The sequence below is a fragment of the Pristiophorus japonicus genome, chromosome 10, assembly GCF_044704955.1.
Source record: "Pristiophorus japonicus isolate sPriJap1 chromosome 10, sPriJap1.hap1, whole genome shotgun sequence".
In the NCBI taxonomy this organism is placed as follows: Eukaryota; Metazoa; Chordata; class Chondrichthyes; family Pristiophoridae; genus Pristiophorus; species Pristiophorus japonicus.
Genome location: NC_091986.1, coordinates 110412649 through 110437856, shown reverse-complemented (window position 1 = coordinate 110437856; position 25208 = coordinate 110412649). Strand labels below are relative to the sequence as shown.

General features: G+C 45.4%; 1 protein-coding gene across 1 annotated transcript in view; it reads right to left on the bottom strand.

Annotated features, from left to right (window-relative positions):
- The window catches only part of LOC139274783 (NADPH oxidase 4), a 242819-nt gene that overhangs the window by 130774 nt on the left and 86837 nt on the right, over window positions 1-25208 (bottom strand). The window lies entirely within an intron of this gene.

The window sequence follows — 25208 nt, the reverse complement described above, 5'->3', positions numbered from 1 at the left end:
GGAGGAGGAGGCGCAGGAGGAGGAGGAGGCGCAGGAGGAGGAGGAGGCGCAGGAGGAGGAGGAGGTGCAGGAGGAGGAGGTGCAGGAGGAGGAGGAGGCGCAGGAGGAGGAGGCGCAGGAGGAGGAGGCGCAGGAGGAGGAGGAGGCACAGGAGGAGGAGGAGGAGTCGCAGGAGGAGGAGGAGGTGCAGGAGGAGGAGGAGGTGCAGGAGGAGGAGAAGGTGCAGGAGGAGGAGGAGGCACAGGAGGAGGAGAAGGTGCAGGAGGAGGAGGAGGTGCAGAAGGAGGAGGCGCAGGAGGAGGAGGAGGCGGCGCAGGAGGAGGAGGCGGCGCAGGAGGAAGAGGAGGCGGCGCAGGAGGAGGAGGTGCAGGAGGAGGTGGAGGCGGAGGAGGAGGAGGAGGCGGCGCAGGAGGAGGAGGAGGCACAGGAGGAGGAGGAGGCACAGGAGGAGGAGGAGGCACAGGAGGAGGAGGAGGCACAGGAGGTGGAGGAGGCACAGGAGGAGGAGGTGGCGCGTCGCCCCAGAGCTAGGAGGCATCGACCCATTGCCACCCTGGAAGGGCCTGATGCAGACTGGCCAGCACCCTCCTGGGAGGGTGCGTGCTCACATATATGGAGGTGCCTGACACCTTCTCTGCAATCTCCCTCCATGCATTATGTACTGGTGGTCTGCCAGGTCTCCCCACGTCAGGAAACAGTATTCTTCTTCTGTCCTCCACACCATCCATCAGTGTCTCCAGCTCCATATCAGTGAACCTGCTGGCTCTCCTTGCACCTCTTACACCAGACATCTTTCCAGACTCCTTCCAAACTCCTTCCCCCCTCAGAGACTTGCTGCTAACCCTGGCCTTGGTTCATTAGAAACCCTTACCTGCATGCTGAATTTTTCAGTGGTGATAACGCTCAAACTAAGACAGCCACACCGCTGAAAAATTCACTTTGGAAGGGTTCATTAGCGCTGGAACCCATTTGCTCACTTTTGGAGCTGAATATGGGGTGGCCCAGCCACTCAAAAGTTTTGGTGCTAATGGTCACAAAAAGGTGGGACGAGCACCAGCTTTCCAGCGGTACTAAATTTCGGGCCCAGGATATGCACACAATCCCATCAAGTCAAATTAAACGAGGGCAAAAACAGAAACTGCTGGAAATTCACAGCTGATTAGGCAAAATCTGTAAAGAGAAAATAGAACTTAATGGCCTGAAAACTCCTGGTCCCCAGTGGGGTGGTGTAACTGTGATGGGGCAACACTTCTTATGCCCACCAAAATCAAAAGACCCTGATCCCAACAGAAACATTGGGGTCAGCTAATTTTCACAATGCTGGCAGAACAAGGGTCCGAGTTCTACCAGCAGGAGGCCAGATACCTTGAGGAGAGAGCAAACATTTGGGAAGGTGGTTGGAGCAAAAGCCCAACTTCCCTATTTAAACAGTGTACAGTGAGCCATACTGGAATCAAACACTGATCCAACATACAAGTATTCCAAAGGACTCAATTAACCTTGACAGATGGTCTACTCTGCCCATCATTAAGGATAGTTACACCAGGCCATGGTGTACTCTTCTTGTGATGGTCCACAAGGAGAAACTGTCATCCTTAGAAAGTCGTAACTGAGCCTCAACAGTTGAAGCAAAGTTCAAAAGGGCCTTCACCATAAAAGGCAAATACCCAGATTAGCTTCTTTAGAGATTTCTATAATGCTCCTTTTTGCTGGAGCTGCATCACAACCCAAGCTGACTGCAGTTTCTTTGGAATACAAGGGAAACATTCACAAATCACATTGAATTTCCTTGATTTAACTCATGCCCAGTTTCAGGTGCGAGTTCAAAACTCATTTTTTCCATTTACACGTCTCTGCACTATTCTGCATGACTTTGAGAACAGCCCTTTACTTTAGCAAGGCCTCAACCGTCATTAACAGGCATTTTTTTTGCAACTTTTTTCTGCCCATTTGACCAGAGCAACAAAGTTTAGAGTAATTGCTACAATGGATGAAAAGTGGATTACTGATCTTATTTATGTTTCCCTGGCTACATTTTTATTTAAATTAATGACCAGAGGAAAATATGCCCCTTAGTAGCTAGAAGTTCATGTTAAATTCTCCAGTCAAATGTAGTGAACTGTTTTTACCTAGTTTTATTGTGGAATTAATTTGAAAAGGTTGTTTTATTATTGACTAAATGCGTACAGGTCTGTAATCCTTGGCTTTGTTGGCTGAAGACTGCCACGCTACTCAGCCAGTGTTGTAAAAGACTATTAATAGAAGCTACTTGATGATAAGTATTATCTAGATAAGGGCACAATAAGTTTCTGAAAGATAAATATTTGTGGCTTGATGCTTTGTCTTAGGACAACTGCACTATTTAGGAACAGATGGACGGTCAGGAGAAACTTGTTGAAACACTGATCTGAGGATGTGAAATTCACTTCCGGGGTTAGTGGATGAGGCAGAAACTATCTTTTTTAAAAGTCATTCACGAAATCTCAATATTCAAGGTTAGATTGTCTAGGTGGATGAAGGAGTATTACATAGAATATACAGCACACAAACAGGCCATTTGGCCCAACGAGTCCAATGCCGGCATTTATGCTCCACTCGAGCCTCCTCCCATCCTTCTTCATTTAACTCTATCAGCATAGCCCTGTATTCCCTTCTCCCTCATAGGCTTATCTAGCTTCCCCTTAAATGCATCTATACTATTCAACCCTGTGGTAGCGAGTTCCACATTCTCATCACTCCCTGGGTAAAGAAGTTTCTTCTTAATTTCCTATTTGATTTCTTGGTGACTATCTTATATTGATGGCCTCCAGTTTTGTACTTCTCCACAAGTGGAAACTCTCTCTCTCTGTCTACTCTATCAAAACCTTTCATAATTTTAAAGAGCTCTATTAGGTCACCCTCAACCTTTTCTTTTCAAGAGAAAAGAGACCCAGCCTGTTCAACCTTTCCTGATAGGTATAACCTCATAGTTCTGGTATCATCCTTGTAAATATTTTTGCACCCTCTCCAGTGTCTCTATATCCTTTTTATAATAGCATTAGGCAGTCCCTCGTATCGAGGATGGCCTGCTTCCACACCAAAAAGGATGAGTTCACAGGTGTTTCAATGAGGGAACTGACATTCTAGGTCCCGAACTACATATTGAAGGGTGGAAGATGCCTGTGCATGGATTCTTTTAAGATGGGGTGGCCGCTGCACACCAGCCACCACACGGGCTTGACAGAGCTAGCTCTTGATCCAGTGACAAGAGTTAACCAAGACGACTGGAGATCAAGCGTGCGCACACATGCTCCTACTATCCATAGATCGCAGTGTGGGCTGGCCGTGCTACCCCTGGGCTCTCGCCTCTCCTGGGCCCTGAACTCTCACCTCTCCTGGGTTATCAACCACGATGCTCAAGGGCCCTGATCTCTCACTGCTCCACCGCCCCGATCAAAAATAGAGCAGTCAGAAAAGGCCATCAATTAGTCTCCTCTTATCTTCGAGACATCAAATATCAACACTGTTATTTGAAATATCAAAATATTAAACTCCAGCCTAGTTGAAGGGTTATTATCAGCTGAACCAAATGCCAACTAACAGAATGAAAACAGTTCATTAGGATGTGAATAACAGCAGCAATAACAGCAGAATCCAAATCCTGCAATCACTTGTGAATTCGCTGGTGTCTCAGCAGGTTTGGTGACTGAGTGAATCCCTTCCCACACACTGAGCAGGTGAACGGTCTCTCCTCAGTGTGAACTCGCTAGTGTTTCAGCAGGTTGGGTGAAGTGAATCCCTCCCCACACACAGAGCAGGTGAACGGCGACCAGAACTGCACACAGAACTCCAAGTCTGGTCTAACCCCAAGGTTTGATACAAATTTAGCATAACTTCTCAACTTTCCCATTGCTGCTCTACATCGTTTGCCAATCTTGGGCATTGTATTTTCCCATTTCTATTCTCAGCCTCTCAAAATCAACTTTTTTCCAATCCCTGGCTATTGTCACACTTATGTCCTTCTCAATTTTTATCCTAAATCATATAATATTATGGTGGCTATTGCCTAGATGTTCCACAATTTGTACTTCTCTTATCTGCTCTGATTCATTCCCCATTACCAGATCCTATAGTGAATCTTCCCTTGTTGGGCTTCATACATACATACAGGGTTGGAAAGAATCCGGTACAAATTATAGGAACTCCATTCCCTTATGCCCTTTACTTATCTCTTGTAGCCAATTACTTTTGGGGTAGTTGAAATCCTTCATGATTATAATTCTATGTTTGTTACTCATTTACCTAATTTGTTTGCATATTTCTTCCTCCACCTCCCTTCCTCTATTAGGTGGTCTATAGACTACCCCTATTAGTGTAATTGATCCTTTTAAAAAAATCTCTTATCTCTATCCACATGGATTCTATTTCTGGGTTACTGATGGCTACATTACTTTTTTCTACTGCCATTATGTTATCTCTAATAAGTACAACTACTCCACCTCCCTTTTTTCCTAGTCTATCTTTTCTAAATATTTTATATCCTGCAATGTTTAATTCCCAGTCCTTATTTTTCTGCAGCCATATCTCAGTAATCCTGACCATATCTGCTTCCTCATAACATATTATTGCCCCCAGTTCCATTGTTTTATTATGGGCACGGTGTGCATTGCTATACCGACAGTTTAACTAATTTGTAATAGCAGTTTCTCTCACTTTATTTTTAACCATCTTTTTACATACCTGTTCTCTAACTCTTGTTATTCTCTGGCCATTTATGTCCTCCCTTAGTTTAGTCTGTTTCATGCTCTCCTTTCCAGTTTGTTTATATTTAAATTTGTTTCATTTCTTGTCGATCCCTCCCCCCGTCTTATTAATTTAAAGCCTTTGTGACCTCCCTATTCACCCTTTCCGCATACGGAATATGGCAACAAGGTAGGTCAATGTGATTAGGACTATTTACTTGCATGGAAGGTAAACACCAACACGGACTGGTTGGGATAGAAAGCCTATTTCTGTGCTGTGAATTGATGAAGTACCGCCACCGCCAGTGTCTCGGCGATATTCTGGCAGTGCGAGGTTTTTTACTGCCTACATACCGCTAAGATCGAGGACCGCTAATTTTGTGACTTTCTTTCAGGCGGTGGTGGGCATTGTAGTCGATCGAGATCGATTTTTTCTCGATTGCAAGAAGAATGGACTTCTGCGCAGGCGTGATTTTTTTTCCGAAGGTCGTTTTTCACATGATTTGTTATAGCCAACGATCTCTATTCTGAGAACTTTGGCAGGAACATTTATCCCTAAATACCACCAAATTTGGATTAATTGATTATTTAAGATATTGCTGCTTGCGGGACTTTGCTAATTATGTTAGAAATCAGGGGTTCAAAATGTATAAAACTGACACGAAGAACGAAGAATGCTGTGTTTAAATCGTTGTTTTGAACTGGAGACTGTTATGTATGTAAACTTGTATATACCTTGTACAGCCACCAGAGGGCTCAGCCCCTGGAGTCCCAAGGGATCCCACAATCCCTTGGGAGCACAGGTACTTAAGGAGGCTTTACAGGCTGGAGAGGCACTCTGGAGACCTGCAATAAAAGACTACGGTCACACTTTACTTTTGAGCTCACAGTATCCAGTCAGACTCTTTATTCATATATATCAGAGATGAAATGTCTCAGAAATTTACAGCACGGAAGGAGGTCATTTAGGCCCATTGTGTCCATGCCGGCCGACCAAGAGCTATCCAGCCTAATCCCACTTTCCAGCTCTTGGTCCGTAGCGCTGTAGGTTACAGCACTTTAAGTGCACATCCAAGTACTTTTTAAATGTGGTGAGGCTTTCTGCCTCTACCATCCTGTCAGGCAGTGAGTTTCAGACCCCCACCACCCTCTCGGTAAAGAAATTTCCCCTCATATCTCCTTTAAACCTCCCCCCAATTACTTTAAATCTGTGCCCCCTGGTTGTTGACCCCTCTGCCAAGGGAAACAGGTCCTTCCTATCCACTCTACCCATCCCCTTCATAATTTTATACACCTCAATCAGGTCTCCCCTTAGTATCCTCTGTTCCAAAGAAAACAGACCCAGTATCTCCAATATTTCTTCCTAGCCAAAATTATCCAGTCCAGGTAACATTCTTGTAAATCTCCTCTGCACCCTTTCCAGTGCAATCACATCTTTCCTGTAATGTGGTGACCAGAACTGCACACAGGACTCCAGCTGCAATCTAACAAATACAGTTCAAGCATAACCTCCTTGCTCTTATATTCCATGCCTCGACTAATAAAGGCAAGTATTCCAAATGCCTTCTTAACCACCTTATCTACCTGGCCTGCTATCTTCAGGGATCTGTGGACCTGCACTCCAAGGTTCCTTTATTCCTCTACACTTATCAGTATTTAATGTATTGCCGTGTTAGATCTCCCCAAATGCAATACCTCACACTTCTCCGGATTGATTTCCATTTGCCTCTGTTCTACCCACCTGACCAGTACATTAATATCTTCCTGCAGTCCGCAGCTTTCTTCTTCATTATCAACCACACAGCCTATTTTAGTGTCATCTGCAAACTTCTTACACATAACCCCAACATTCAAGTCCAAGTCATTGATATATACCACAAAAAGCAAGGGACCCAGCATTGAACCCTGCGGAACCCCACTGGATATAGCCTTCCAGTCACAAAAACACCCATCAACCATTACCCTGTGCTTCCTGCCTCTGAGCCAATTTTGGATCCAACTTGCCATACTAGTCTCCTTAGACTAGTATTAGATGCATAGACATGCTAACATTTTGGTACCCTGTTGAGATGCATCATCATCATAAGCAGTCCCTCGAAACGAAGATGACTTGCTTCCACGCCAAAAAAGGATGAGTTTACAGGTGTTTCAATGAAGGACTTAATATTCCAGGTCCTGAATTACATACTGAAGGGTGGAAGATGCCTGTGCGTGGATTTTATTGGCGTGTGGTGGTCGTTGCACAACAGCCACAACAGGGGCTTGACAGAGCTAGGTCTTGGTCCAGTGACAAGGGTTACCCAAGATGACTGGAGACCTGCTCTGCTGCACGGACCTAGTGTGCACACATATTGCTGTGTGGGCTGGCCCGTACTGCCCCTGGGCTCCTGGCCCCGAACTCACGCCTCTCTTGGGCCCCATCACATCCCTCCACAGTCTCTCATTGCTCCTGCTGTACCTGCCCATACTCCAATCACCGACCTGAACCTTGATGACATCACTCTTCGCTGCGGTCGCCCTCTTGCACCTGCTCGTGCTGCTCCCTGAAGTAGTATGCCTCCACACTGCTCCTGGGCTGCCGCTCCTTTTATGGCCCCGACCTGCCGCTGGTGACAGGTCGGGGCCATAAAAGGAGCGGAGGTGCTGCGGCCCAGGAGCAGCGTGGAGACCCTGACCTGTGATGTTATATGACAACCATTATCTGTTGTTTTCACGTTAAGACAGTGACTTTGTTCATGTATCTTTAAGTCAATTTGTTATAGAAAGACTTAGAATGGATGGAAGTTGTGAGAGTTAACAAATATTTTCTACGTCACAAAGGATGTAACACTCTGAAACTAGCAGTTTTCTGCTTTGGTCTCATGAGATAAAAGGCAGGATAGGGACGAAAGAGATGAAACACGAATTTCAAAGAAAGAAACCCTGGGAAAGTATAAACAACAAGACATGTGACCAAAATCATGAGACATCTTTAGGGAGAGTTCTTGATTCAGAATCGAAACAAATCTCTATAGGTCAAACGGTCTTGTCAATGTCCCATGTTAGGCCCACCCCTAAGAAGACAATAAAAGTAGCCTAATCAAGGTTGTCCACACAAATGTTGTGAGGGGCGAGCAAAACAGAAGTTGGGCTGGTCGAACACTTTCCGTCTGATTCCATGCTTTACTGAAGGAAGCTCTAGACAAAGAGAGAGGGGCTGCAAGCCAGAGAACTGCTCACATGCAGCAGCGGTTTGTCCGATCGCATCGGTATCAACTACTTATCATGATCGTATGTTTTTGCTGTATAACTAATGTGTTATATTCCATCTTAAACTCTGATTAAACACAACATATCCACCAGATTGGTTTACAGTCATTCCTGATTATTAAAGTGTCCAGAGATAGCCTTAACTTGGCTATTTCTAACAATTAGCTGCCATTTGCTTTGGGACATCCTGAGAATATAAAAGGTGCTATATAAATGCAAGTTCTTCTAGATGCTGATCAACTTATCTGTGCATTTCAAACCAGTGCTACAAATGACTATATTTGGTAATAGTAGGTGAATGTTTAATCAGGTGCTGCCATTAAATTCGGCAGGACCCGAGAGAAACCCGTTCTTCTGGGTTTCCCGACCTCAAAAGAGCTACCTTCCTATCCGCCTCCGAGCTAATATCGGGACCAATGTTTCCACTTGTCGGAGAATCCAAAACTAGGGGCCTTAAGTACAAGATAGTTACTAATAAATCCATTAGAAAAATAAGGAGAAATGTCTTCCGTTTTGAGGTCAGGAAACCCAGAAGAATGGGTTTCCCTCGGGTCCTGCCGAATTTAACAGCAGGATCTGATTAACATTTGTTTCTCTCCATTTCCCGGCCGCAGTCAGCCAGATTGAGAGGCTGGCAGGCTGTTGGGTGCGTAGGCCTGCAACACCGAACCTCAGATGGGGAGTTGAGAGGAGGGAGGGAGGGATCGGAGGCCTCAGTGGGGAGAGCGGAAGGATCGGTGGTGTAGGATATCGATAGGGTCGGTGTCATGGGGGAGATCGGAAGGACCGCGTGGAGATGGAGATTCGACGGGAGGTGGGTGACTCAGGTAAACTGGATCCAGCAGGTAAGTGGAAAGGCACTTACCTCCTGGATCCAGCAGCCCTTGCCTCCCTTTAGCCGACAGATTTCCCAAGGCTTGGGAAACCCAGGCAGCCAGACTTAAATTTAAAATGGAGATAAAATCCAGGGCACGCAGTCTCATAATATTTAAATGGCCAACCCACCTCCTGCAAGCGGGCTGGTTGCCCATCCCCCCATCGTCCTGTTTCTGTTAAAACCAGAAGTGGCTGGGCTGGAGGCAGGTATCAGATTTTTTACATTTTTACCACCCAACCCAAATCCACCCATTCTCGGGAGTTAAAATTCCTCACATTCTCTCCACATCTACCTCTATCAGTTCACCTCTAATTGTTCCTTTTTCTAAAGAATAAAACCCCAACCTGTTCACACTTTTGCAATAGCTCTCTGAGTTCTGGCACCATCCTTGTAAATCTTTTTTGCACTTTCTCCAGTGCTTCTATATCCTTCTTATAGTATGGAGACTAGAACTGTGCACAGTATTCTAAATGTGGTCTTACCAGTTTAACATAACTTAAATACTTTTGAATTTGACACCCCTAGAAATAAATCCCAGTGCTTTGTTAGCATTTTTAATTGCTTTGCTAACCTGTGATACTGTTGTTAATGATTTGTTCAGCTGTATCTCCAGATGCCTTTGCCCTTCTATTCATTCAGAACATAACTAGGAATAATTTATTTACGTTTTAGAAGAATTAAGTAAAACTCATCAGCACCCCAATCTGAATCCTTATTTTATTTCCAAACACTGGCAATTCTGTATGTGCAGTGACAGAAATGCTTCGAATAAAGCTAGTTAATATACTCACCGTAGGAAAATCCTCCTTGGGCTCAATTTTCCCGGGTCATTTGCACCGTTTTTTTAGCGTGTGGCGTTTTTTTTGGCGTAGATATTTAAATCAAAGTTTCCTCTAGGAATCTGCACTAGCGTAACTGAGTAAGTTGTGATTTTTTACGTTAGGTTTTTTTGACGCCATGTTCCCTTATGTCTGCACCAGTTTTGATAATTTTTCAGTTTGACCAAAAAAAAACTCTGCCAGTTCGGCGTATCTGGCCACTCCCAAAAAACCTTCTGGTGAATTAACAGAAAGCAGCGCACATTGAGAAATTGGTGCTGAAAGACGCCATTGCTTTTCATCAAAGTATTTGGAGGGAATCAAGAACACTTTAAATATCCATAATATAAAGATGAAATTTGTTTACCTTTCAACAGAGTAGATGGAAGTTTCATGGAAATCTGAAGTTTTTACTCACACGCCACCACCGAACGTCTTCAAACACGGCTGGAGGCTCGTGGCGTCGGCCGGCAGAATCGGCCCCGCACCCGAACACAGGGGCTCGGCTTCGGAACAAGCCCGACGGGAGCGGTGGTGGCGGCGATCAGATGACTGCACTAGACAGCAAATGAGCCAGAGGGATGAGTGGTCACAAGAATGCAATAAGCATTAGGCGGGATGGGCGGGGGGGGGGGGGAGTCACAAGACTGCAATGAGCCCGGAGGGGGAGAAATCACAAGACTGCTGAGACCTGGGTGTGGTCCATACAGACCTTGGGGAGAGATAACAAAGAACCTGTCCTGCCTGCCTTCCTACCATTTTGAGCTTCTTGCAAAGGTAAAATTTAACCATGGGGGCAATACTGACAATGCCATACCTTGTGCGAGTCTTCTGCATCAAGGTGCTACAGAGGAGACAAATGATTTGACATCATCACATGAGGAACATCAGAGCCCATAGGGTGCTGGGCAGGAGGCCTTACCTATCTCGAGTATATTGAGACAGGCATTCGTACCTGCAATTGAGTGATGCAGACTGTGTCAGAAGGCTGTGTTTTCGCAAAGAAGTTGTAACTGAGATCTGTGAGTTGGTGAAAGCAGACCTGCAACCTAGAAGCGTCAAGAGGACTACTTTGTCAGTTGAAGTGAAGGTTCCAGCTGCACTTTCATTCTATGCCTCCGGATCGTTTCAAGCTACAACTGGGGATGTATGACCCATTTCTCAACATGAAACACATGTTTGCATTTGGCAGGTGACAGCTGCACTTTATGCCCGGAGGAATGACTACATAAAGTTCCCCATGACCACCCAGGTAATGTGTGACAGGGCTGTGGGCTTCTCCAGGATTGCTGACTTACTAAAAGCACAGGGCTGCATTGATTGTACCCACATCGCCTTGCGAGCACCTTTGGTGGATTCCGAAATGTACAGGAACAGAAAAGGCTTCCACTCCATTAATGTACAGCTCATGTGTGACAACATGCATCCCAGCATGTCAGTCAATGCAAGATACCCTGGGAGCACCCATGATGTGTTCATCCTACGCGAGAGTGTTATATCAACCATGTTTCAGCAGCAGCCAGAAGGGCAGAGCTGGCTATGGGAGACAAAGGGTACGGCCTCACAACCTGGCTCATGACGCCCCTACGCGTAACCCAGACGGAAGCTGACCGGGAATACAACATGTCGCACATTGCGACACGCAGCATCATAGAGAGAACCAGTGACATCTTGAACCACATTTCCGATGCCTGGACCATTCCGGAGGCTACTTGCTATATTCCCCTGAGATTGTCGGTCAGTTCACTGTTGTGTACTGCATGTTGCATAATTTAGCCATCATGAGGCAGCAGCAGCTGGTAGGAGAAGACCCACCTGCGGTGAGAGTGGTTGATGATAATGATGATTAAGATGCAGATGACGAGCAGCAGAATGAGGACGAGGAGGAGGAAGCCATACAACTACCTGAACCTGAAGCACGACGGCGGAGGAGGGCGGGCCATTGTGTCCCTTTAATGATTGCTCGAGTCATGCGCCAGCAGCTCATCAGTGAACGTTTTGCTGCCTGAAGGCTCAGCGACAACTATTCCACATGGACCATGTCCCGTAATGTTGTGCTGTGTTAATGGAACAAATGATGGAAATGATTCTTGTTTACTTCAAAAGTTGTGTTAATAATCAAACAAATAATGTAAATGATTCTTCTTGCGTGCCAAAAGTTCTGTTAATAATGGAATAATGTAAATGATTCAGTTTTAATGTAAAATATATTTTATTCGAAAGTTTAACACAGTTCTTTGTACTTAACTTTAATAAAATTATTCTTGTGTCAAAGTTTAAAGCTTTTTTTAGTTACGATCACTTACAAACTTTAAGCTCACTGACAATCTCGAAGACCACTTAAAAACTTTATTACTTATTAACTTTTAAACATATAAATTTACATAACTTACAAAAAACTTTTAATTTGAGAACAGTTACAACAGTAACAATAACAACAACAGCAGCAGCAAAGAAAGGCTGCATCCATCACGTCTCCACCTTATTCTAAGACCGCCCGCCACACTTGTTCTTGGTCAACCCACCACCCTGCCCACAGGTGGTCTAGCAGTGTTTCTGGGGTTGGTACTAAGCTTATTCTTTCTAAGATCTCGGGTAGTGCGCACCTGTTGCGGTGGCGGGTAGGTGTCAATGTGGAGGACCCATGCAGCAATGTGGAGGGCCAGGCGGCAATGTGGACGGCCCGGCTTGGGGCTCTTCAGAGGCTGGTGTGGGGATTGGAGTGAGAGTAGCAGTTAATTCTGTCAATGGGCGTGGGGTCTGGGCGTGTTCGAAACATAGAAAATAGGTGCAGCAGTAGGCCATTCGGCCTTTTGAGCCTGCACCACCATTCAATAAGATCATGGCTGATCTTTTGCCTCAGTATTCCTTTCCTGCTTTCTCTCCATACCCCTTGATCCTTTTAGCCTTAAGGGTCATATCTAACTCCCTCTTGAATATATCCAATGAACTGGTCTCAATAACTCTCTGCGGCAGGGAATTCCACAAGTTAACAACTCTGAGTGAAGAAGTTTCTCCTCATCTCATTCATAAATGGCTTACCTCTTATTCTTAGACTATGTCCCCTGGTTCTGGACTTCCCCAACATCGGGAACATTCTTCCTGCATCAAACCTGTCCAGTCCCGTCAGAATTTTATATGTTTCTATGAGATCCCCTCTCATCCTTCTAAACTCCAATGAACAAAGGCCCAGTCGATCCAGTCTCTCCTCATGTCAGACCAGCCATCCTGGGAATCAGTCTGGTGAATCTTCGCTGCACTCCTTCAATAGCAAGAACGTCCTTCCTCAGATTAGGAGACCAAAACTGAACACAATATTCCAGGTGAGGCCTCACCAAGGCCCTGTACAACTGCAGTAAGACCTCCCTGCTCCTATACTCAAAACTCCTAGCAATGAAGGCCAACATACCATTTGCCTTCTTCACCGCTTGCTGTACCTGCATGCCAATTTTCAATGACTGATGTACCATGACACTCAGGTCTCGTTGCACCTCCCCTTTTCCTAATCTGCCGCCATTCAGATAATATTCTGCCTTCGTGTTTTTGCCACCAAAGTGGATAACCTCACATTTATCCACATTATACTGCATCTGCCATGCATTTGCACACTCACCTAACCTGTCCAATTCACCCTGCAGCCTATTAGTGTCCTCCTCGCTGCTCACAATGCCACCCAGCTTAGTGTTATCTGCAAACTTGGGGATATTACTCAATTCCTTCATCTAAATCATTAATGTATATTGTAAATAGCTGGGGTCCCAGCACTGAGCCCTGCGGCACCCCACTAGTCACTGCTTGCCATTCTTAAAAGGTCCCATTTATCCTGACACTCTGCTTCCTGTCTGACAACGAGTTCTCTATCCATATCAGTACATTACCCCCAATACCATGTGCTTTAATTTTGCACACCAATCTCTTGTGTGGAACCTTGTCAAAAGCCTTTTGAAAGTCCAAATACATCACATCCACTGGTTCTCCCTTGTCCACTCTACTAGTTACATCCTCAAAAAATTCCAGAAGATTTGTCAAGCATGATTTCCCTTTCATAAATCCAAGTTGACTTGGACTGATCCTGTCACTACTGTCCAAATGCGCTGTTATTTCATCTTTAATAATTGATTCCAACATTTTCCCCACTACTGATGTCAGGCTAACCGGTCTATAATTACCCGCTTTCTCTCCCTCCTTTTTTAAAAAATGGTGTTACATTAGCTACCCTCCAGTCCATAGGAACTGATCCAGAGTCAATAGACTTTTGGAAAATGATCACCAATGCATCCAATATTTTTGGGGCCACTGCCTTAAGTACTCTGGGATAGACTATCAGGCCCTGGGGATTTATCGGCCTTCAATCCCATCAATTTCCCCAACACAATTTCCCGCCTAATAAGGATATCCTTCAGTTTCTCCTTCTCAAGAGACCCTCTGTCCCCTAGTAATTCCAGGTTATTTGTATCTTCCTTCGTAAAGACAGAAACAAAGTATTTGTTCAACTGGACTGCTATTTCTTTGTTCCACATTATAAATTCACCTGAATCTGACTGCAAGGGACCTACGTTTGTCTTCACTAATCTTTTTCTTTAACATATCTATAGAAGCTTTTGCAGTCAGTTTTTATGTTCCCGGCAAGTTTCCTCTCATACTCTATTTTCCCCCTCCTAATTAAACCCTTTGCCCTCCTCTGCTGAATTCTAAATTTCTCCCAGTCCTCAGGTTTGCTGCTTTTTCGAGCCAATTTATATGCCTCTTCCTTGGATTTAACACTATCCTTAATTTCCCTTGTTAGCCATGGTTGAGCTATGTTCCCCGTTGTATTTTTATTCCAGATAGGGATGTATAATTGTTGAAGTTCATCCATGTGATCTTTAAATGTTTGCCATTGCCTATCCACCGTCAACCCTTTAAGTGTCATTTGCCAGTCTACTCTAGCCAATTCACACCTCATACCATCCAAATTACCTTTCCTTAAGTTCAGGACCCTAGTCTCTGAATTAACTGTGTCACTCTCCATCTTTAGGAATTCTACCATATTATAGTCACTCTTCCCCAAGGGGCCTCGCACAACAAGATTGCTAATTAGTCCTTTCTCATTACACATCACCCAGTCTAGGATGGCCAGCCCTCTAGTTGGTTCCTCAACATATTGGTCCAGAAAACCATCCCTAATACACTCAAGGAAATCCTCCTCCATCGTATTGCTACCAGTTTTGTTAGCCCAATCTATATGTCGATTAAAGTCGCTAATGATAACTGCCGTACCTTTATTGCACGCATCCCTAATTTCTTGTTGATACTGTCCCCAACCTCACTACTACTGTTTGGTGGTCTGCACACAACTCCCACTAACGTTTTCTGCCCCTTGGTGTTCCGCAGCTCCACCCATATAGATTCCACATCATCCAAGCTAATGTCCTTCCTTACTATTGCATTAATTTCCTCTTTAATCAACAACGCTACCCCACCTCCTTTTCCTTGCTGTGTATCCTTCCTGAATGTTAAATACCCCTGGATGTTGAGTTCCCAGCCTGGGTCACCCTGGAGCCATGTCTCTGTGATGCCAATGATACCATATTCATTCATTGCTGTATGTGCAGTTAATTCTTCCACCTTATTACAAATACTCCTCGCATTAAGGCAGAGCCTTCAAGCTTGTCTTTTTAACACACTTTGCCCTTTTAGAATTTTGCTGTAATGTGGCCCTTTTTGATTTTTGCCTTGGGTTTCTCTGCCCTTCACTTTTTCTTTTCTTCTTTCTATCTTTTTCTTCTGCCCCTATTCTACCTCCCTCTGTCTCCCTGCATAGGTTCCAACCCCTGCCATATCAGTATAATCCCTCCCCAACAGCACTAGCAAACACTTCCCCTAGGACATTGTTTCCGGTCCTGCCCAGATGCAGACCGTCCGGTTTGTACTGGTCCCACCTCCCCCAGAACCGGTTTCAATGTCCCAGGAATTTGAATCCCTCCCTTCTGCACCACTCCTCAAGCCACGTATTTATCTGAGCTATCCTGCAATTCCTACTCTGACTAGCACGTCGCACTGGTAGCAATCCTGAGATTACTACCTTTGAAGTCCTACTTTTTAATTTAACTCCTAGCTCCCCAAGTTCAGCTTGTAGGACCTCATCCCGTTTTTTACCTATATCATTGGTACCTATATGCACCACGACAACTGGCTGTTCACCCTCCCTTTTCAAAATGTCCTGCACCCGCTCTGAGACATCCTTGACCCTTGCACCAGGGAGGCAACATACCATCCTAGAGTCTCGATTGTGGCCACAGAAACGTCTATCTATTCCCCTTACAATCGAATCCCCTACCACTAAAGCTCTCCCACTCTTTTTCCTCTCCTCCTGTGCAGCAGAGACACACACGGCGCCATGGGCTTGGCTGCTGCTGCTCTCCCTTATTGCAGCAGCTAACTCTAACATGCCGTCCCTCATGCGTCCTAACAGTGTCAACGACCTGCAACATTCCCTCCCTCATGTTCACTGATAGTGTTTGCACCATCTCTGACATTCCCTCCCTGATGTTCACTGACAGCACATAAACTACCTGTGACATTCCCTCACTCATGGTCACTGACATCGTTCCCATTTCTCGTGAGATTGCTGTTACTTCTCCCAACAGTCCTGTTACCTCATCATCCACCCCACTGATGGTGTCCAGGAGTGATCGCGTCAGGTCAATGCTCTCTCCACTCATTGCCATCATCTGAAGCACATCTATTAGATCCTGCACCTCAGAAGAACGTGGTCGAGCTCTCCTTCCCCTCCTCCCCACAGGTGTGGCTCGCATCCCACCACTGGGACTCGCAGCCTCGGAAGGTGGGGCCCTGTGTTTGCCTCGCTGCACCACACCACTGGGACCCGCAGCCTCGGAAGGTGGGGCCCTGGGTGTGCCTCGCTGCACCACACCACTGGGACCCGCAGCCTCGGAAGGTGGGGCCCTGTGTGTGCCTCGCTGCACCACACCACTGGGACCTACAGCCTCGGACGGTGGGGCCCTGGGTGTGCCTCACTGCACCACACCACTGGGACCCGCAGCCTCGGACAGTCGGGAACCATGGAATGTCCCACCAACTCTCAAACCACTTGTCACGGAAGGGGCTGGCACCTCAATGGGCGGCACCTGCACCTCCTCCAAAGTCAGCAAAACAGTGGGGGCTTCATCCATCTCCATCTCCGCCCCCTCAAGCCCATGCTCTAAGTCTGGAGGGTGGGATTGGAAGGTGTTGTCCTCTTCAGGCTCGTCCACGTCTGAATCTTCTTCTGCATCGTCAGGGTCGGCCTCAAATTCTGCAAAATATACCAGAAAAGACAAATGGTTAGCAGCAGAGGAGGGGGCAGGGTGGGTTGCATGAGTAGGCTCACACAGCGCAGGCCAGGCAGCAGGCTGATTTGAAGGACAATGATGAATGATAGCACATTGCATCAACCGAAGCGTACCTGATGGAGACATCCCCAGAAACCAAAGCATGGCTAGCCCTGGCAGTACTTAACATTTAGCAAGCCAGAATGTGGAATTTGCAGGACATACCCTCTCCCTCAAGTATGTGCCCAGCTTGTGCAGTGGTGATTGCTTTTCTCCAAGTAGGACCCAGCAAAGCAGCGACCCTGTCTTCCAAGGGTGTCAGTGGGTGCAGATTTGCCGGGCCTCCTCCTGTTCGAGTTCTTTCCCTTTTGCTGTGTGCCACCTTCCTCTGCAAAGATGAAAATGCAACTTTTTAAAGAGAGTATGTCTTTCTGCTGGGTGGGACATATACAGCTGGTCACATTTACAATTGCAATTCCATTGAATAAATGAAAATATTACTCACACTAACTACTTGACCAAGGTCCTGCCGCTTCTTTTTGCACTGGCCTCCAGATCTCATGGTGGTCACCATTGAACAGCAATCTTCTGCAACTTGGTTCCAGCGTTTCTTCATTTCTTTGGGTGGAACTTTTATGTGACCTCTCTGGTATCCAGCTCCTGCCATCTGTTCTCAATCACAGTAACTAGTGCCTCCACTTCATCCTGTAAGAAATTCTTGGTCCTTGCACCACGTTGCATCTTGTATTGTAGCTCAATGCTTTCACACAGCACTCAATTTTGTCACACACACACACACACACAACTGGCTCTTTAAAAATGGCCAATTACCAACCCGGAGCTGTACTGTCCATTGGGATCACATCAAATCCTCCTTTTTTTTCCGCAAAGAGTAGAAGGTGCAGCACCGTTTTTTTCGGTGCAGACGGCAGGCTCCACCCCCCGAGGCGACTGGCAGGCTACGCGGCACCCAATTTGAAAAATATAGCAGGGAAACTTTGGAAAAATATTTTTGGTGCATTTCTGGCCGGGAAACAGGCATAACTCTGGCAATACGCCAAAAAATGGGCTTGGGCAAAATTGAGCCCTTATCTCAAAAAGGCAAGGGTATCTATTCTTGCTGAAAAGACACACAATTGGCAGAAAATTCCTTTGAGGAAAACATTTTTTTTTATAAACAGCTACATTTAGCAGCTTACTAGTTACACTAAATAAATACAGTTGTAACTGCAACTCTTAAAAACCATCAGCCCATCTGAAAACATTTCTGCCTCATGTTCATGTGCAGCTAACAGTGAGAGAAATGAATGCCTGACTGATTGCATCTAACAGCTTTCAATACCACCATCCAACCAATCTGGTTGGTTAATAACAACAACCTCCAATCCCAGTGAAAGAAAGTTGATTTTTCTTGTAAAATACTGGCAAGCTGAAACATGCATTAAACGATGGTCATCTTAAAAAGCGGATGGTTAGCGTTTGAGGTAAAGAGAGTGATAAAACTTTTAAATGACTAGATCTTATCTAAACATTCATCTGGTTACTCACCAGAATAGCTAATGGCATCGCTGCAAATGAATTGAATAGCATTTTTAAAATGGTACACTGACTCTTTTAATGCCGGCAATTACTGATTTAGAGTTAAGCATGGGGTACATCAAATAAAGGGCTGGAATTTCAGCTCATTTGCGCCCCGGTGGGTTATAAATGCTGTTTTTGGCATTATGCCGGACGTTCAGGATTTAGCGCCCGGCCGGAAGAATTGGCCATTGGTTTGTGCTGGTACAAAAAACTTACCGCCCAGCCCTCTGTTTTTAGCATGATGGTGACATCGTGCAACGCTGCGTTGGCACCTGGATGGGACTTTTGGCCTTAACGCCTCATTTAACGCCCACCCCAGGAAACGCATGAAAAAAACAGGCAGTCCCAGGGTGCGGCAGGCGGTTTTGGCAGTATTTTTAAATGGAGGGTTGAGGATCCTATTTTCCAGGTCATATTGACTACAACAGTTGAGCACATAACTGTGTGAAGCTCCGACTTGCAATCTTCACTTTTATCTGCCATCTCAGTGCCTTTATAACGTCAGAGAAAAAATTTAATGAGGGAATTACAAGTTCGCCAGCATATTATGCTCCATGCTATTGCCAGGTGGTGTCGGCCCATGGATGTGGAGAGGCTGAAGATGTCAGAGGGCTTACTCCCCACGGGTTTACATGCACCAACTCCGAGACCTCCAGCTCTCTGAGGAGCAGTGTGTGAGAAGGCTGCACTTACAAAAGGAAGTACTGACAGAGATATGCCATCTCCAAAGGCAGACTGATGCCTGCGCCGCTCTGGAAGCAGCCTTCAACACTCCCCTCAACAGGTATCCAAATTAATTGTGGTGTGCTGCATATTGCACAACTTGGCCATCATAAGGGGCCAGGCATTGCCAGTGGGGATTGCATGCCCACCTCAGGAGGAGGATAAAGAAGAGGAGCTTGGCGAGGCCATTTCATCTACGGGGGAGGCAGCATGGAGATGCTGCCAGACCAAGAGTCGCACGTTGCCAGCTCATAATAGAGGAAACTGAGGGATGGAGCTAATACTGGACATGCTATGTGTCCCCATAAAGACACATCTCCGGTGAATGTTGGAATGACACACAAGATGCCAATAGCAAATGATAAGTCATAAATTTAACTGCAACGAAGTCACAAAAACTCCCCCCACCAAAATAAAACCATACACTATACAACGTTATGTTGCAGGGCAGTAAACAACAATTACATTTTTTTACCGTCTCAAGTTTCGACTCGGGCGCACAAAGTCCATTGTGCAACGCCTGACTTAACGCCAACGCTCCTCCAACTTACATTTTCGCCAAAATTGCGGTCAAAGGCACAAACTATTTTCAGGCACTAACTTTAACGCGCCGCCACTATTAAAACCCCGAAATCTAAAAAGCCCAAAATCCAGCCCAAAGACTGTAAATAAACAAAAATGTTAAGGAACATTAACAAATCAAATTAGAATTTAAAAGGGTATGCTGTAGTTTACATTAATAATCTTTAATTGGTGTCACTGCACGTTATGTTATGTTCTTCAAAATTACTATTAAGAAACCAGAGCTTTTGTTCATGTCAAATTTATCCATTTTGATACAGTTACTGTCAAATTAAACAGTATTCATATGATAAAATGTGCTTATAATTATTAAGTGTTAATTTTCTGAGGACACAGTATGCCTGTCTACAACCTCGCCTGTTGCCAGGGCATATCAAAAAATCATGGGCAGACACCTTTAATTTTCTGGGATATGCTATGATGGGTGAGGTTCCTTGGCTATGACAATATTTATGCTTAAAATTCTAGTTGGTGTATTTTCCAACATTTTGGAGTAATGTGTGAAAAATCTAAATTGTCAGGGGAAGGGGCATGTGCCAGGTTCTTGTAAGATGAAGAAGAAGGTCGAGTTGAGGTAAAAGATCAGCCATGATCTTGTTGAATGGCGGAGCAGGCTCGAAGGGCCAAATGGCCTACTTCAGTTCTTATTTCTTATGTTCTTAAGATGTTTTGAGATTATAGGAGTGCAGCTGACAGGAAACACAACGACCTCCCATGTTCGTTGTAATCCACAGTACCTATGGCACGAGGTTCAGGAAACAATGAATGTGTCTCCAGATTAATGGAACTATTCACCTGTATTTCCACTGATTCAGCAACTGAGTCTCTGCATCCAAAGCAGAACTCAGCACCACCTGCACCTGACTGTAAGCAAAGCCTAGTGGTCTCTCTCCCTAGACAGGGGCACTGAAAATATAGGCCTCTAGAAAATAAATCTCAGGAGAAATTGGATAACTTTGTGCCTCCCGTAACGGGTCGCAAATGGCTTTGCGCCCGGGCGCAGTGCTGTCATCGACTCCCGCCATATTCGGCGAGAGTTTTGCGGCGGCGATATGGATTTGTGCACAGAGATCATGACGCCATCGCCACATGCATCGCCCCGGGACTTCTGCCTCCTGCAATAGCACCGGGCGAAAGCAGCGACAGCTATAGGAGGCATGCATCAGGCGGCCGGCCGCTGCAGGGATGATGATTAAAGATGAGGTAGCCGAGGTAAGTAAAATAAAAACTTAGCTCTCTTGTTGCCGTTTTATTCGTGTGTTCCTGCCCGCAATCGATCAGCCCGGCACTGTTTGACTGCCGGGCTGATCGTGCGGGATTGCCGCTCTCTTGGTGGTCCAAGTAGGTGCCTATTATATTGCAGAGCCTGCAGTGATGGCCCTTCCCTTTAAGGGAGGGAAGGAGCCATTGAACACGGCAGTGCTGCACGGCCGTGCTGCACGGCCTTGTGAGCAGTGCTGCTGAAATCTCTACCATGCCTGCTGCCGTTAGCGCTCCAACAAGGAAGTGCACCGCTAAATCCAGCTCCTTCTTGGAATGCAAATGCCAATTTTTTTTAAAGTTTGAAATCGTTAGCGCCTAGCGCTAAATTTTTAAACTTTAAAAAAGTAGCAACCCAAACAGGGCGATTGTGAATTTCTCCCCCTCAATCTCTCCTCTTAAATGGAAATCTCCCCCACCACATCATTGCTTCTTGACTCCACCAAATACCAAAGCAGCTCTCAATCCCCTGATTCAAGGCAGTAGGGAAAACAGATCCAAATCCCCAATATGCCCTCAAGCTTTAAAAGTTTGTACATCCACTTTCATAGGACTGAAGCAGAACAGTTAAAGAGAGATGATAAAAGTTTGTGCCAAAACAATGAGTGTATTTAAAGATGTCATGGTATGGGCACTGGTATTTAATTCCATGGTGTACAGTAGTTGTAAAGCTTTTAACTCCCTCAATTTGATGGTGATCTGCATTACCCATAAAAAAATGCCTTTATGATGAATGAACATTACCCTGAATCAACGTATGATTTTTTATCTTTAGCCAATTATTTGTTTGTTTAAAAAAATCAAACTAACCACAAGACTAGCTTTTAAGGATTAAGACCAGCTTTTGGGGATTATGGCTATAATCTAAAACCACAATTTATAACCTGAACCCAGAATCCCTAATAGGCTACCTGTATAGATACAGCCGGATATTCAAAGCAACACCAGTTATACAGCAAACATTTAGGGGCCAAAATTGCCCTTTTCCAAAAGGCCCATTAGTGCCTCCAGGAGGTGCTCACGGAACAATAAGGTCTTTTCATCCTGGGGCAAGCAATGGAAGCAACCTGGATTGCCCCCAGGATGGCGTTGGCGAAAACGGCTTTATGCTGCACTTCGTAGTTTTCACCCCGGGTGGCGGTGCACACGTCGATGATGTCATCGCCGTGCATGCGACCCCCTTTATGCCCCACGGGGGAAATTGCCCCGTGGGAGCGAGGTTTGCGGGTTGCAAAGCTGTAGTCGCTGGGGCACACTGGCCGCCCTTAAAGTGGAAGGATTTGCGCCGTGGCCACCATTTTTTTTTTGTCGGCCAACTTTGCAGTCAGCCAACATGCAGTCTGGCACCCTCTATTGGGTACCAGGCCAGTGGCCCAGCTAAAACCCTCCCAGTGGGCACCAGGAAAGCGGCTGCAGAATTTGCAGTGGCCGTCCCCTTTAAAAGGGGATGGACGTTATGACGTGTTAGCTCAACGTGGCGCAGCACTGAGCGTTACGCCATGCTTCTGCTCCTCTATTGCCCAGCTACCGGCCTGCAGAGGCAAATACGCCTCAGATACCATGTCGCAGATTGTTTTGATTCAAAGACCCCAATTCCAGGACATTTAGCTGTCCATCTCGCCGGTGCTAAATTTTCATTTAAATTTGAATTGTGCACCCAAACGGGGCAATTTCATCCCCTTATATTCTCAAACATGGACCTCCCATGTTGGTTGTACGCCACAGTATCAATGGCCACAGGTTCAGGAAACTACGAATGTCCCTCCAGATTAAGGGAGCTGGTCACCTGTATGGCCACTGATTCAGCAACCGAGTCTCTGCATCCATTATAGAATTATGGAACCTGGGTCGATCACCAAGTCATGTTTTATAAAAAGTCATCCAAATGTGCAAATTCTTTCCATTTGCTACATAAAATCATTCAAGATATCCACTTAAACATCAATGAAGAATACTTCTATGCTATGTCTATCATTCAAAAATGACTCTAACATTGGTTCCCATTGGTTGTTTTACCCTTCGATTAATGTATCTCAATATTGTGTTGGTGGAATATATTCCACTAGTAAAACAGACAGACAGACGTTGTGAAGATTCCTACCACAGTCAGAGTATCTGCCAACCCCCACACCAGACTGTATCACCCTCTACTGATCTCAGGAGCACTGTCTATAAGAAAAAAATGAAACTAAAGGTTAAGGGCTCTACCAGTCAAAACTGCCATTTGTCCAGTTGTTCTCAGGCTTGCTCTCAGAAAGGCCTGTTCTCAGGAAGCATTCTTGGTATATTTGAACCTTTTGTTCTTCGGCCAGCCCCTTTGGTTGATGGAGATTGCATTCATCTGCTGGAAAAACTTTTCCCAGCTTTCTCTTTGTCTGTAGATTAAGGAATTGAGGCCAATCCTAAATGTGAAAGACGTTCCAGCCACCACTATCTCCACAATCAGGGTCATCTTACCACCATGTATCTGGCCTTCCTTTTCATTTGTGAAACAGCTGTCTTTTTCCAAATTGTTCTCGTGGCAAAATTCCCACAAAGTGCTGGTGGTAAACTAAAATGTTGTGCAGAGTATGGAGTACATAAAGAACATAAGAATTAGGAACAGGAGTAGGCCATCTAGCCCCTCGAGCCTGCTCCGCCATTCAACAAGATCATGGCTCATCTGGCCGTGGACTCAGCTCCATTTACCCGCACGCTCCCCGTAACCCTTAATGGTTAAAAATCTATCTATCTGTGACTTGAATACATTCAATGAGCTAGCCTCAACTGCTTCCTTGGGCAGAGAATTCCACAGATACTCAACCCTCTGGGAGAAGAAATTCCTCCTCAACTCAGTTTTAAATTGGCTCCCCCGTATTTTGAGGCTGTGCCCCCTAGTTCTAGTCTGCCCGACCAGTGGAAACAACCTCTCTGCCTCTATCTTGTCTATCCCTTTCATTATTTAACTGTTTCTATAAGATCACCCCTCATCCTTCTGAACTCCAACGAGTAAAGACCCAGTCTGCTCAATCTATCATCATAAGGTAACCCTCTTATCTCCGGAATCAGCCTAGTGAATCGTCCTAGTGAATCGTCTCTGTACCCCCTCCAAAGCTAGTATATCCTTCCTTAAGTAAGGTGAAAAAACTGCACGCAGTACTCCAGGTGCGGCCTCACCAATACCCCTTACAGTTGCAGCAGGACCTCCCTGCTTTTGTACTCCATCCCTCTCGCAATGAAGGCCAACATTACATTCGCCTTCCTGATTACCTGCTGCACCTGCAAACTAACTTTTTGGGATTCATGCACAAGGACCCCCCAGGTCCCTCTGCACCGCAGCATGTTGTAATTTCTCCCCATTCAAATAATATTCCCTTTTACTGTTTTTTTTTCCCAAGGTGGATGACCTCACATTTTCCGACATTGTATTCCATCTGCCAAACCTTAGCCAATTCGCTTAACCTATCCAAATCTCTTTGCAGCCTCTCGGTGTCCTCTACACAACCCGCTTTCCCACTAATCTTTGTGTCATCTGCAAATTTTGTTACACTACACTCTGTCCCCTCTTCCAGGTCATCTATGTATATTGTAAACAGTTGTGGTCCCAGCACCGATCCCTGTGGCACACCACTAACCACCGATTTCCAACCCGAAAAGGACCCATTTATCCCGACTCTCTGCTTTCTGTTAGCCAGCCAATTCTCGATCCATGCTAATACATTTCCCCTGACTCCACGTACCTTTATCTTCTGCAGTAACCTTTTGTGTGGCACCTTATCGAATGCCTTTTGGAAATCTAAATACACCACATCCATCGGTACACCTCTATCCACCATGCTCGTTATATCCTCAAAGAATTCCAGTAAATTAGTTAAACATGATTTCCCCTTCATGAATCCATGTTGAGTATTGAATGGCTGGATTATAAACGCAAGTACTTGTCCCATATAGCTGTCTACAATAAAGGCCCAGTAAGTAGTAGGTGACAGTCTACTACACTTGAGCAAAAAAGTCCCATGTTTGACTCTTTGGAAATATTTGTATTTATGGTCTGAATATTCTATAAATTATTGCAATCCAACTACCAAATCACTTTTTATGGGTT